The sequence below is a fragment of the Dermacentor albipictus genome, chromosome 3 (assembly GCF_038994185.2).
Source record: "Dermacentor albipictus isolate Rhodes 1998 colony chromosome 3, USDA_Dalb.pri_finalv2, whole genome shotgun sequence".
NCBI classification, from domain to species: domain Eukaryota; kingdom Metazoa; phylum Arthropoda; class Arachnida; order Ixodida; family Ixodidae; genus Dermacentor; species Dermacentor albipictus.
Window position 1 is genome coordinate 54,683,935 of NC_091823.1, and position 11,669 is coordinate 54,695,603.

The 11,669-nt window shown below is 43.6% G+C and overlaps 1 long non-coding RNA gene across 1 annotated transcript; it reads left to right on the forward strand.

The window, feature by feature from the left end:
• Positions 1–1,442: 1,442 nt before the first annotated feature.
• LOC139057096 (uncharacterized) lies at positions 1,443–8,732 on the forward strand. Its single transcript, XR_011512563.1, has 3 exons — positions 1,443–1,514; positions 7,233–7,268; positions 8,634–8,732. It is a non-coding gene; the product is annotated as an uncharacterized lncRNA (long non-coding RNA).
• Positions 8,733–11,669: the final 2,937 nt, after the last annotated feature.

Consider the following 11,669-nt stretch of genomic DNA (forward strand, 5'->3'; position numbering starts at 1 on the left):
CCTTAGTGCATAGCGTTGGTTACCCGCGTTTAAAGGTAAACATTAAGGCTACATAAGTTGCAATTGCCGGGAAGCCTGAGAAGCAGTCAGGGATCTTTGAATGCTATCGCGTTGAACTCTTAAAGGCGAAGATTAAGCGTCCCCCAAAGTTTGCTCGACTCCCGGTAGTGCACGAGAAATTGACATGGCTACTTCCATAGGAAGCGCTTGTATACTGCAACGACTCGTGAAAGCACTTCAGTTTCCGGCCGGTTTCAGCTAGGATAACCCGTCTAGCATCTGGCATGCAAAAACGCTGCTTCAACGGCAAAGAACTCAATGGACTGAGCTATAAGGTTGCACCACCGCAAGAAATGTCAGGCGAACAGATTCATAAGGCCTTCGAAACGAGTGGAAAGCTGTGACCATGTTTTGTGACTACTTTAAACCTTTGGCTCCTACGGTCACCTTGTTTGATTGCTTAGAAAAAGAAAAGTAATTTCAGTGAATCCCGACTCTGACTTCGCGAGTCCAGATGACGACACAATAAAACCAGTGTCACATCACCGGCAACTGGACACTATATGCACGGCTCCTTTTTACATAAATTTTCAAATGCATGTTTACGAAGCTACCAAGAAAAATGACAGAAATAAACTAACGCGCTAAAACACAAACAGGCTGTCAGATGTACATATGTGATGCTGAATGCATATTAAAGCATGAAGGTTATTAACAACTGAGGGCCTATACGAGGAAATTTATATATTCATGCATTGATTACATGAGGTGGTGTGTTCACAAGAAATTCACCCGAATGCCTGGGTGAGCACGCAATGAAGTCACTGTTGTTCAGAAAAATACTATTTAAAACATATATAAAGCTAGTGTAAAGTGATGAATCGATGTACATAAATTGGGAATGAGATAACTTGTTTAAAAAATACAAACACTTACAACAAATATAATACACTTACAGTATAAAACACTTATAGACTTGACTTCTGAAAGGAGAGATGACTGTGCAATGTCTCCAGGATAATACGTGACACAAATTTTTTTAAAACGACGCATGTGTTGACAGCACAAAAGTCAAAATCTTACTTAAATGACCATTTTATAGCTGACGTCATTTCATTGAAAGCATATTTAGCGCCAGCAAACAAGGACGTAAGGGAGACGACAACACAATGCGCTAAAATTGTAGCATTGCCATTTGTTGGGCGTGTTGGTAAATTGAAAGCGTCTCCCTTACGTCCTTGTTTGCTGGCGCTAAATATGCTTTCAATTTACCAACACGCCCAAAAAAGGCAATGGTCATTTCATTCTTGGGTTTTGCTTAATATCGGCTTGAGCATTACTCCTTGGGCCGCATGTGTACGATTTCAGGGCCGTGATCAGATTTCAACATAGTGCACCCGGCAACTTTCTTTATTCCTAAACAGAAGTGGACAAATAACGAACAAAGCTCAAGCGCGACAGAGACGGACAAAGGAAAACGGAGAGTCACAGCATTCACTGTCCACTACAGCACTGTGAGTTTCCATTTTTTGCTTTACCGTGTCTGCTGCGCTGAGAAACGTGCGTAATTCCCAATGACAGTGAACCGTACTATATATAAATGGCACCCGTTATGTGCAGTAGTACCAAGCTACCGAATTAAAAAGAAATCCCTACATTGCTTGGTTCTTTTATCAAAACTGACGCTTTCCTTTTTTTTCACGGTTTGCGACCATAACAAAACGCGGCGCATGTTTTTTTTTTAAAACAAACGTACAGAGTAGGAGGCGAAAAAAGTGCGATTTGTACTCAGGCCGAAGGGGGCAGGAAAAAACGTGAAAGTTTTGCTCAAGATTATTCGCACAAATTTCACATGACTCTCGCCTAAAGACTGAAAAGCCCCATTGACGACTTGCTAAGGCGATCCTATTCGTTTTGCTTCCTTTGCGTACTGCTGCTTATGTGTGCAACGGAAATATGTCATCCCCGTTCATAGCGCATTGCACTGCTTCGCATTCGTTTGTCTCTGTATGCTTTCAAGCGTCGTTGAATGGTGCAGTTGCTTTTGTCAGAGATCGCGCTTCCAGACTGAATCTAATACATAATAATACAATCAATAAACAAACCTAAAGTCCGAAGTTTAAATTCGGCATATAACGAAACTTGTGCTGTCATATACCCTGGAAAGTAAACAGTAGTTTTACTAGAGCCGAGATACTCAAACAAACTGTTTTCTTCGGAGTACTCGGTCCCAGTCCTTCTAAGGCGATGGAGTTGAACTTCTAAACACCACCCCTTTGGTAGCTTCCCTCTTCTTTTTGCTCCTTTTATGCACCACCGAGAACAATGATATCTCTGTCAACAAGCGACTCTTCAAAGAAGCTTTAGTGTAAAGAGAAAAATGAAGAAACGATACACAACAAGAAAGCTGGAAGTGCAGACCTTATTTTCTGCAGGACCACCTTCGTCTCAGGTTTCAATCGATACCAACCCAGTAAGAAGCACGTGAAGAAGAAAAAAAAAACGGGGGGGGGGTGCGACACTTGTTTCTTGAGCTTTAGAGTGTGCTCTTCATAGTCCTCTTAACACAAGCTAAACATTGCAGTTTGTTTCGCTTGCTTTCTCAACTATGCTTTAGGCGAAGTCTGAACAGACACCCTATATAGCATTTCTGTAGTTATGTGGACATGAATTCTTCTTTATTTATTTACTGGAACGTCTACATCAAATAGTGTTTTACTCTAGATGTGAAATTAAGTCCTCAACGTTTCTTTCTGCATTGTCGAAAGCGTACTGATTAGAACGGTTATACCGATGGTTACAATTGAAGGCAGCGGATGTCCCTCACATTGTGAGGTAACCAGCTACATCAGAAAGGTTGTAAGTGTGAAAATAATTATTCATGCATGCGCAGTTGGCCGCCGCCATTTGTTCCAACTGAAATATTTGGAGGACGCTTAAGCTTCGCCTTTAAGAATGGAGCGTGATAGCATTCAAAGTTCCCTGACTGCTTCTCACGGTTACCGGAAACTGCAGCTTATGTAACCGTAATGTTAACCGGAAACGCTGACGGCGAACGCTATGCCCGAAGGCGAGCGGGTGAGCTTTTTGGTTACAAGGAACCGAGCACAGCGCGCCACTCAATGAACAGTAGACACACTAGAAAAGGGGTTTATGTTTGAGTTTCCGTGTTACCGAATTATGTTATCTGGTATATTCAAACTACAATCAGACGCTATGGTGTCTGTAGGTTGTGTTAAGGTTGTACTTTATGATTTTTCTGATGCATCTTACATTGAGGAATTCAATTAGTTCAGTAACGCCTCTGCGCCACGCGAAGGGCCTGCGTGGTTGTGGTTAGGAATGACTTTTCGCTAAACGATGTCCGACCCGAGACGCCGACATCGGATTTTATGCGACACGGGGCCTTTAACCTAATCGCGTTGGTATACCAACCTCTATGGCACGTCGCTGCTTAGCGAAAATGTATGCTCTGTAATCTATTCTTGCTTTTTTTTTGCATTACCGCATAAATTGCGTGTTGTATGTGGTTTTCACACCGCCTCTTTGAACAGGCACCCAGGCATATTCCGAGAGAAACGCAGACACGATCAGAAGAAACTTACGGGCGTTTTGTTTTATTTGTATACACCTATATAGAACAGAAACCTTAACATCTATTTGAACTAATATTTGGATATTTTTTTTACCAAGTGGGAACAGTGGTATCGGGGTAGTGATTATCTTTACACTTTTAAATTTGTTCGGGGGAGTTCTATAAACGTACAATTTATGTGCGTGGCCATGCCACTGGAACAAAGAGTGCGCTAGAGCAAAGCCTTTTGCGGCAGTAGTGGCCCGTCTCATATTTTACTTCAATTTCCATATTTATGGCACCCGAAGCCACGACTACGTTCACTCTAAATAGACTGAACGCCGAACCCTCGAAAATTAAGTTAAACATGCGGCAAACGGTTGCTCCCCCGGAGCAAACTTCCAGCATTCGCTTTCTTCTCGCTGCACACTTGCGCCTCGACGCTATTCTGCAGGCAATTTCGACTCCTATTTTGTCTTTACCGAGACAACGGATTTTTTTTTTAGAATCGCCGCTAACTTTGTTGACAGCGCTCGTGCCTCCTGTTAACTTTTTGGAAAGCTCCCGCAATCGCCTCTGCCGGAGACCGAAAATCCCAGCGCGGCTGCCATGGCCAGAGAATCTTATGAAAACGAGCGCTATCAGCGCTGCAGATCGCTGGAGGTTGCGTTATGGTGTTTGTGCTTTGCTGCGTGCTGCGCTTCATGTGAACTTAAAAGATCTTTTCCGAGTACCATGACCAGCGGCAACTCAGAAAAAAAAGAACATACACACGCAGGACCGTCATCAACGCGTTTATCGCAAGAGGGGTTCCGGTTGAACTAACGCCGTCAATCTCCCTATATACGTGGAGGACGTTTATTCGCTTTATTTTAGCCCCATGAGCTTTTCGCAATGACTATGTTAGCGAAAAAAATGAAAGAAAACTAACAAAATGGTGAGATGTGTGCCAAAACACAGTTCAACATAACTCAAGCCAACCAGACGCAATGTTCTGAGTAAGGCCTGTATAAATGTCTTCAGACCTTTTGTATATCTGTGTTTGTTTGTTTCTTTGTTTGTGTTTCACATTCTAGAACTTGAATTCCTTTCCCACCACCACCATTCTAACTTGTCTGTCTCTTGTGAGAATCGATTAGTCAAACAGTGTGAGAATCATTCGCTCATGCGAGTTTGATTCGTAGTATTGTGTACAAATCAAACTTGAAAGCCTTGCAGCACCTTATTAAGAACTCGACATTTAAACAAGCACAGGTGGCAGCAGCCATGAAGGAGTGTGAAAGAAAAATGAACTTTAGCATAATCGCATCTCTCTTGAATGGTGTCTCTTCAAAGTAGCATGTAAAGAGAGTGGTGGAGAGTGGGGCTGGGATCAGGGCTAACATAGGCCAAGGAGGCAGTTGCTTCAATGTTCGTTTGAAGGACAACTTGATTCACTACTAGTACACTCATTCCTCATTTATCAAAATCGTTGTGGGTCATATGCCTACTCACGAGATTTCCCTACCTAATGTATTCTGAGGCGGAATACAGTAAAGCACCGGCATAAATCTTGACAACACAAGCAGAACGATGTCACAGGCGCGCCTGCGACTCACCGCCATAGCTCAGTGGCTACTACGTTGCGATGGTGAGCACGAGATCGTGGGCTAGTTCTCGGACGCGGCGGCATGGTTCTTTTTTTTGTTCAAGTGAAGCCAACATTTATTTCCAACATCGAGTCGGAGGTCCCTAGAAGAAAAGATTGAAAAATGCACCGGCAATTACGATACTTCCTAATGCGAAATCTGAGCGCAGCTCTAGACGTGTTCTCACTTCAGGCACATATTTTGAGAGAGACATGTAGCAGGGTCGGCAATCGTCAAAAATGTGGTCTGCGGGTAAAGCGCGTCGGTTTTTATACATGAATCGTCGAAGGTTCCAGTGTAATCGGTGGTGTAGCTCGGCATCCAGGAAGTACTGCCCAATTAGCGTCGCATATGCCATCAGGTTACAAAACAATCGCAAACCATGACAATCGAAACAAGCGTGAACGACACCCAACCATGCAAACCAAACAAGCGCGAGCGAGAGCTCACCAGAGCAGGCGACAGTACGAAACGAGCGGTGCAGATGAGACCAGATACGAGTACGCATTGAGCGGTCCGGCGGGTCCGCATGAAACCAGTTTCGCGCGTGCACATCGTTGAAGTGGCTGCTCTCATTGGTGTCTGCCGTTCGCGGCTAGCGTCTTTCATCCGCTGCTCTGCGTTCGCTCTTTCATATTTGGCTGTTGCGCTTGCTCGCTCGGGTACGCCGCCTCCATCAATCACCGCAGAAACGGGCCATTAAAAGCTGCGATCTAAAATTAAAAGAACTCCTGTGCCTTTACGTGCCAAAACCACGCTACGATTATCAGGCACGGCGTGGTGGGGACTCCGAATTGATTTATTCCAACTAAGTTTCTTAAGTGGGCACCCGATGCGCGGTTCTTTTTGCATTTCGACCCTTTCGAAATGCGGCCTCCGCTGCCGGTATTTGATCCAACGCCCTCCCAAGATAGACACAAACAACCAAAAGATGTATCCGATTGATTTAAAAACTCTGAAAAAAAAATGGGATGCCCTATGGACCTCCCTTAAATGTGCATACAACAAGGGACGTGCAATGGCATAAAAGTTTTGGATGTGCAATGAACATCGATTTGGTTCATTCATCAGACGTACAGCGGACAAAATTTAGGATGACCATAGAATGTCTCTAAGAACAGTACTTCAGACATACATTGCACAAAACTTTAGATGTCCATGGAATTCCCATACCATTTGTATACGTTAGATGTGCGTTAGATGTGCATTGTAGACCCCCCCCCCAAAACTTTCCAGATTGTCTACGCCCTTCTGTGTTTTTGACGGGGGCGATGCTACGCAGTTTGTGCTTGGTTTGGTGCGACGATCGTGCTGTAGCATCAGTGAACATGTAATGGATGTCCATAGGACGTTCAATTTTTTCCTTGACCTCGATCGATGGTTGGTACTTCAAAAAATGGGTGTTTTCACAAGAAATGTCCATTTATTTTCAGGACAACAAAATTCACAAGCAGCGGGCGAAGCAAATGAAGAACGTACAAGCGCCTAGAACTTTCCCTTTGCAGATTCTGAATTTTGTAGTAGTTAATGACTTCTAAGCTCTGTTTCCGACTTTGGAAAAAAATCGGAAAAAAGGCTCTATATGTTCGGGAACGAACTGATATATAGTATAAAAAAGTGCATGGAAATTTTACGAAGCCGCTCTACTTTTGTTAAGCACCTCCAAACGTTTTAAAAGAGCGACAAACCTCCCCTGAGAAAGTTGTTGCGTGGCCTCCGATAATTTACACTCAATCTAGGAGGCCGTGCGCGTCGAAAGCAAGGATCCGGGAGCACGCCACAATTGTTATACTAAATGAAAAATGACGTTTAAAGACGTTAGAAAAGTTGTATAATTTAAACAAATTTTACGTAGTATATTCTCCAACTATCAATTACTCTCATAGCCGCGTATCATAAGCGCAAGCAAGGAAGCATGGAGGAATGCAAGGACGCAAGCATATACGCGCATGTGCGAGCCTGTGTTATGGTGCTGATGCTGTGACACATGTGTTCTGTGGTGACACTTCTTATTCTCACGATATCTGCAGTGGTGTTCGGCCGACAGTAGGCACGCACTTTTCAAGGTATTTGGGCGGTTTGTTTTCGTACTTTATTCTCTTGGCGGTGTTTCTTGTTGGAATAGTACTAAACTGACCCAATTGGTGTATGGCTAAGACGAGTTCGAACAGCTGAACTGGAACCCGAAAGAAATGACGATAGACAAGCGACGTTCTCGTCTGTTTCCCGTTGTCCCATGTTTCAGTTCAGCTTCTCATACTCGTTTTGGTCTCTCTTGTACTGTGCTTCTCGTGGTCCACATGTTTTGTGCACAATGAATTCAGTGGCTCGGGTACACGTTTTTGACAGTGGTGCTCGACGTGGTGAGGTGCTCGGCACGGCAAGGTTCTGGCTGGTTTTGTAGAAGTCGCAGGACGCTTTCTTCGTTGCTGGGTGCTTTTTTCATTGCTTGATGCCTTTTTTCGTTGCAATGATATTTTTGACTTTTTCAAGCACTGCTCCAAGGGGGCATGTGTAACCGGTAAACGGAGGCCTCAGGAGCACACATGAGATGATAGTAAAGGAGGTGGCTCAGGATCTTAAGGCACCCAAGGGCCAGCGGAGGGATCAAATCTGGAAGCAGGGTGGTCCGGGTTAGGGCCACCGAGGCCCAATTCATGGGCCAGTCCGGGTTCTGGCTTTGGTGTCCCCGTTACCACTTTGGTGTCCCAGAGGCGCCGCCAATGATTCGAAACAATGACACATTGCTACAACTCGTCAAAGTGCCAACTAGAAGTTCAGCACTACCGAACTCGCCGACTTATACAACACCTCTCAAAAGCTTGCTGTGATGTTTCTGCGCGCTTTGTTGCTCCTCTGTACGTTTGTACAGCTCCCGTGTGTAGCGTGCAGGATTACGCTCTTGTATTATTTGCACAAGCCATGTGCAAATGATACAAGAGCTATGTGCTTTCACGTGTTCTTGAACAGTCAATCCCATCGCACATTATATAAAGATTTGCTGTGCTCCACTGCTTGCAAGGACAAATTTCATTGTTAGTGCCACTATTTAAGCATATGGCTTAGATCTGCTTCCATGATAAAGCAGATGCTGTAGCTGTGGATTTCTACTCTGGGATCCTAACCTAATCACTGAATTTAGAGAGCGGAAAACCGGTTACTTTAGGTGTCTTAAGCTACTTTGTATGTCTTACTTTCGCATTCAGAAGTGTGCCTGAACTTGAAGCCCATGCTTGATTTGGTCAAGACAAAGCCCGATGCGAACACGCCGAAGGAAAGGCAATGAATACCTTGGGCACGTTCGCGCATGTCGTTATAGTGATGAAGTCAAGCATGAGCTTCAAGTAAGGGCGAGTTTCTGAGCTCTGGGTAAGTAATAAGCGACGTGTTTGTCCAATTGTAAAGATTCTCTCCTTTGTTTCCTTGTTTAGGTAGCTCAAGCTGTGTTGAGCCCAGCGCACGAAGACTGACCAGATAACTCTACGGAGATGTAGATGTGCCAGCTCATCTCCAGCATCGCCCGAATAAATACTTTGGCATTTCATGGAGCTTGAGTGCATTATAAGGAATGTTGTATCCTCTCAAAAACAAGATAAATGTAGAATCCTGTTACCTGGTGTCAGGCTGAGTGTATCGAAAGGATTGAGTAGGTTTAAATGGAAAGTTCCGATTTGATACTACGGCGAGTGACTCAGCACTCTCAGCAACATGGTGTGGTCTGGTGCCACTAGTGCTTGTCTAGTCTGCTGTGGTACCACGTAACTACTAACTGCAGTTACATTGACGTTCCTTATGATTGACGAATCTACGCACGAATTAACTCACTCACCTGAAAATATGGTATAGTTATTCTACTCCAATAAAAAAAAGAGCATAGCATGGTTGTACTTCGACTGCCGATGTTTACTTATTCAAGATAAATGAGGCAAAAATTAAGATACACCCTAGGAATAACAACCTTGTGCCATTTGCAAATGTCTGCATTTCTAACCCCCGTGTTCAGAAATGTATCTTAGCTTGAAGCCCATGCTTGACTTGATATAAACGACGCCTGGTGCGAACGAGCCCAGGAGGCTCATTGCGTTTCCTTTGGTGGGTTCATGACAGGCGTCATTCAAGTCAAGTTAAGCGTGGGCTTCAAGTTACGGGGGTGTCAGCTGTGTTTCGAATTTTTATTCTTTATGGAGAAGCTAATTTGGCACGCTGCTGTAGGAGCTTGCCTGCTTCTGTTACACAATTTATCATTGTGCTAACGTATTGGTGGTTTTCAGATTGTTTTTCCTGGAGGATATCGCTGTTCTGGGCCTTCAGCTGTTGCTCTCCTTTATGCTTCACTACATTGTTTCGATTCTTTCTTCGTTTTTTTTTTCGCTTTCTGAAAGGTTAGTCAAATAGTGATTTGATGTTTCCATATGTGAATTCTGCTTTTTGTTTTTGTTCATGAGAAGTCTCGTAATGTGTCCTTTGTGTTTTATTTTACCAGAGAGAGTGCAGCTAACACTGTGCTGTTGCTCACTTAAGCAGAACTCGTATTGTTTTTTTATGAAAGAACTGTTCCTTTTCAAGCGTTGCTTTTACAGTCTTATTCTATTTATCCTTTAGTGTGTTTATGCTTAGCTGTTATGCATATGTGATATTTTATTATTAGTTCTTGCGTTAAGTGCTCATTCTGCCTTTCAGAAACTAAGATAGTTTCATTATGTTGAATTTTTAGTGTTCACTTTCGTGAGACAGAGGCACTATTTCCTTTTTACACCCTTTTATTTTGCCTATAATGTTTGCTGTCTGCCATTGTATTTCACGGGACCTATTGTTTAGATCATTACGTACTTGGAAAAAGTTAGCACCAATAAGATGTTTCCCAATAAAGATGATGGCAGTTACATCTTCAGTTTTTCTTGGCTTAGTAACAGCGGAACTTTGATTTGTTGTCCCAAACAGTCCAGGACTGTCCGAGAAGCTGCGTATGCCAACGCTTCCTGTCTGTCTCAAGCAGTGCGGGGCCGTCTGGGAAAACAAAGAGGCCTAGTGCATACATGCATGACGAGTATAAGGAGCAGGCAAAAATAGTACAAAGCACATTCAGTGGATGTCAATGTGGATATCTATTAGATGTTGTAGATACATCCACCTGTAGTAGAATTGATGTCCTCTGGACGTAAGTGTGGTTATTATAGATATCGAAGATGTTACATATATTCAGCTCTGACATCCTCACAACGTAACACTTACGTATTCTGGATGCATTTGTGATGATCCATGGTACATCCTCACAACGTTTGCTGTATAAATCTGGATATATAATGGAAGTACTGAATGTCCAAGATGTACCTTTCCATGCACGTTTAATCAATTTGTCTGGATATCTGAGTCGGGCTTAGTAGCGCAATGTGAAAGCCACTACGCCAGCCCGGCGGGTCGGGAAAAAAAAGATGGCACATACATTTTGTCATTCTTTCGCAAACAAGCCCGGTTAGCCAGTATTCTCAAATACATTTTGAGAGCTCCCGGAGATCCGTACAGTCAGTAGCAACTTATGTAGGACAGGGAGGATATATGAAGGACTTGTAAAAGCTAGTGTTGAGATCATACCTAAAAGCACCCATTAATATGCTGGATGAATCAGGAAATGAGGGTTAATAAAGCATGAAAACTTACGTACTGGAGCGAGGTACGTCGCCTAACGAGCCAGACTTTACTGTCTATACAGCGACAGTTGGCTGTCTTTGAAGACTTCTGTGTAAGGGAGCTGCTTATTTGTTCCTATTGATCCATTTTTGCTTGTAATAAACAACGCTCCATAACGTGCACTGTTTACAGCTTTAGTCACGTGTAATACGAGCTGCAACACGAAGCCCGTGTTCAAAAGGGTCCGAGGCTCGCACGATGGGGCCGACATGCCAATAAATGGTGAATTAATTACCATTATAACTACTGGTCTTTATTGCAAAAATTTTTCGTATGTCGGTACCGCCGTGCAGACTTGGCGCCCTTTTCTACTCGTGCACCATGTTGCACTTCATATTGCACGCAACTGCATTTGATAGCTTTGTGGGTACTACATTGTGAACACCATATTATTTAATGGCGGAAAGGGCTGTTCTTTACTGTAAAGCTATTCGAAAACTATAAATGTTCGATTCGCTTCTGCAACTATTGCATTCGTATCCGATTTATATAAAAAGTTACTACTCCCACACCCTTAAACATTTCACCAACGATTACGATACTCCATAATTTGAATTCAGCGCAGCTATATACGCATTTTAATATCGCGATATATATTGGCGGGCGCGGACAATCTGTCTTGCGCGACAAGTTGTGAATGGAGCGAAGTGTACCGCGACTACTTTGCTAATCTGGAGGTCGCGAGAACCAGCGCGTGGGTGTCGCCTGGGCACGATTCAAAGCAGCCGCCGCAGACGGACCTCCGCTCATACAGTGCTTTGTTTCCACATATGGTATCG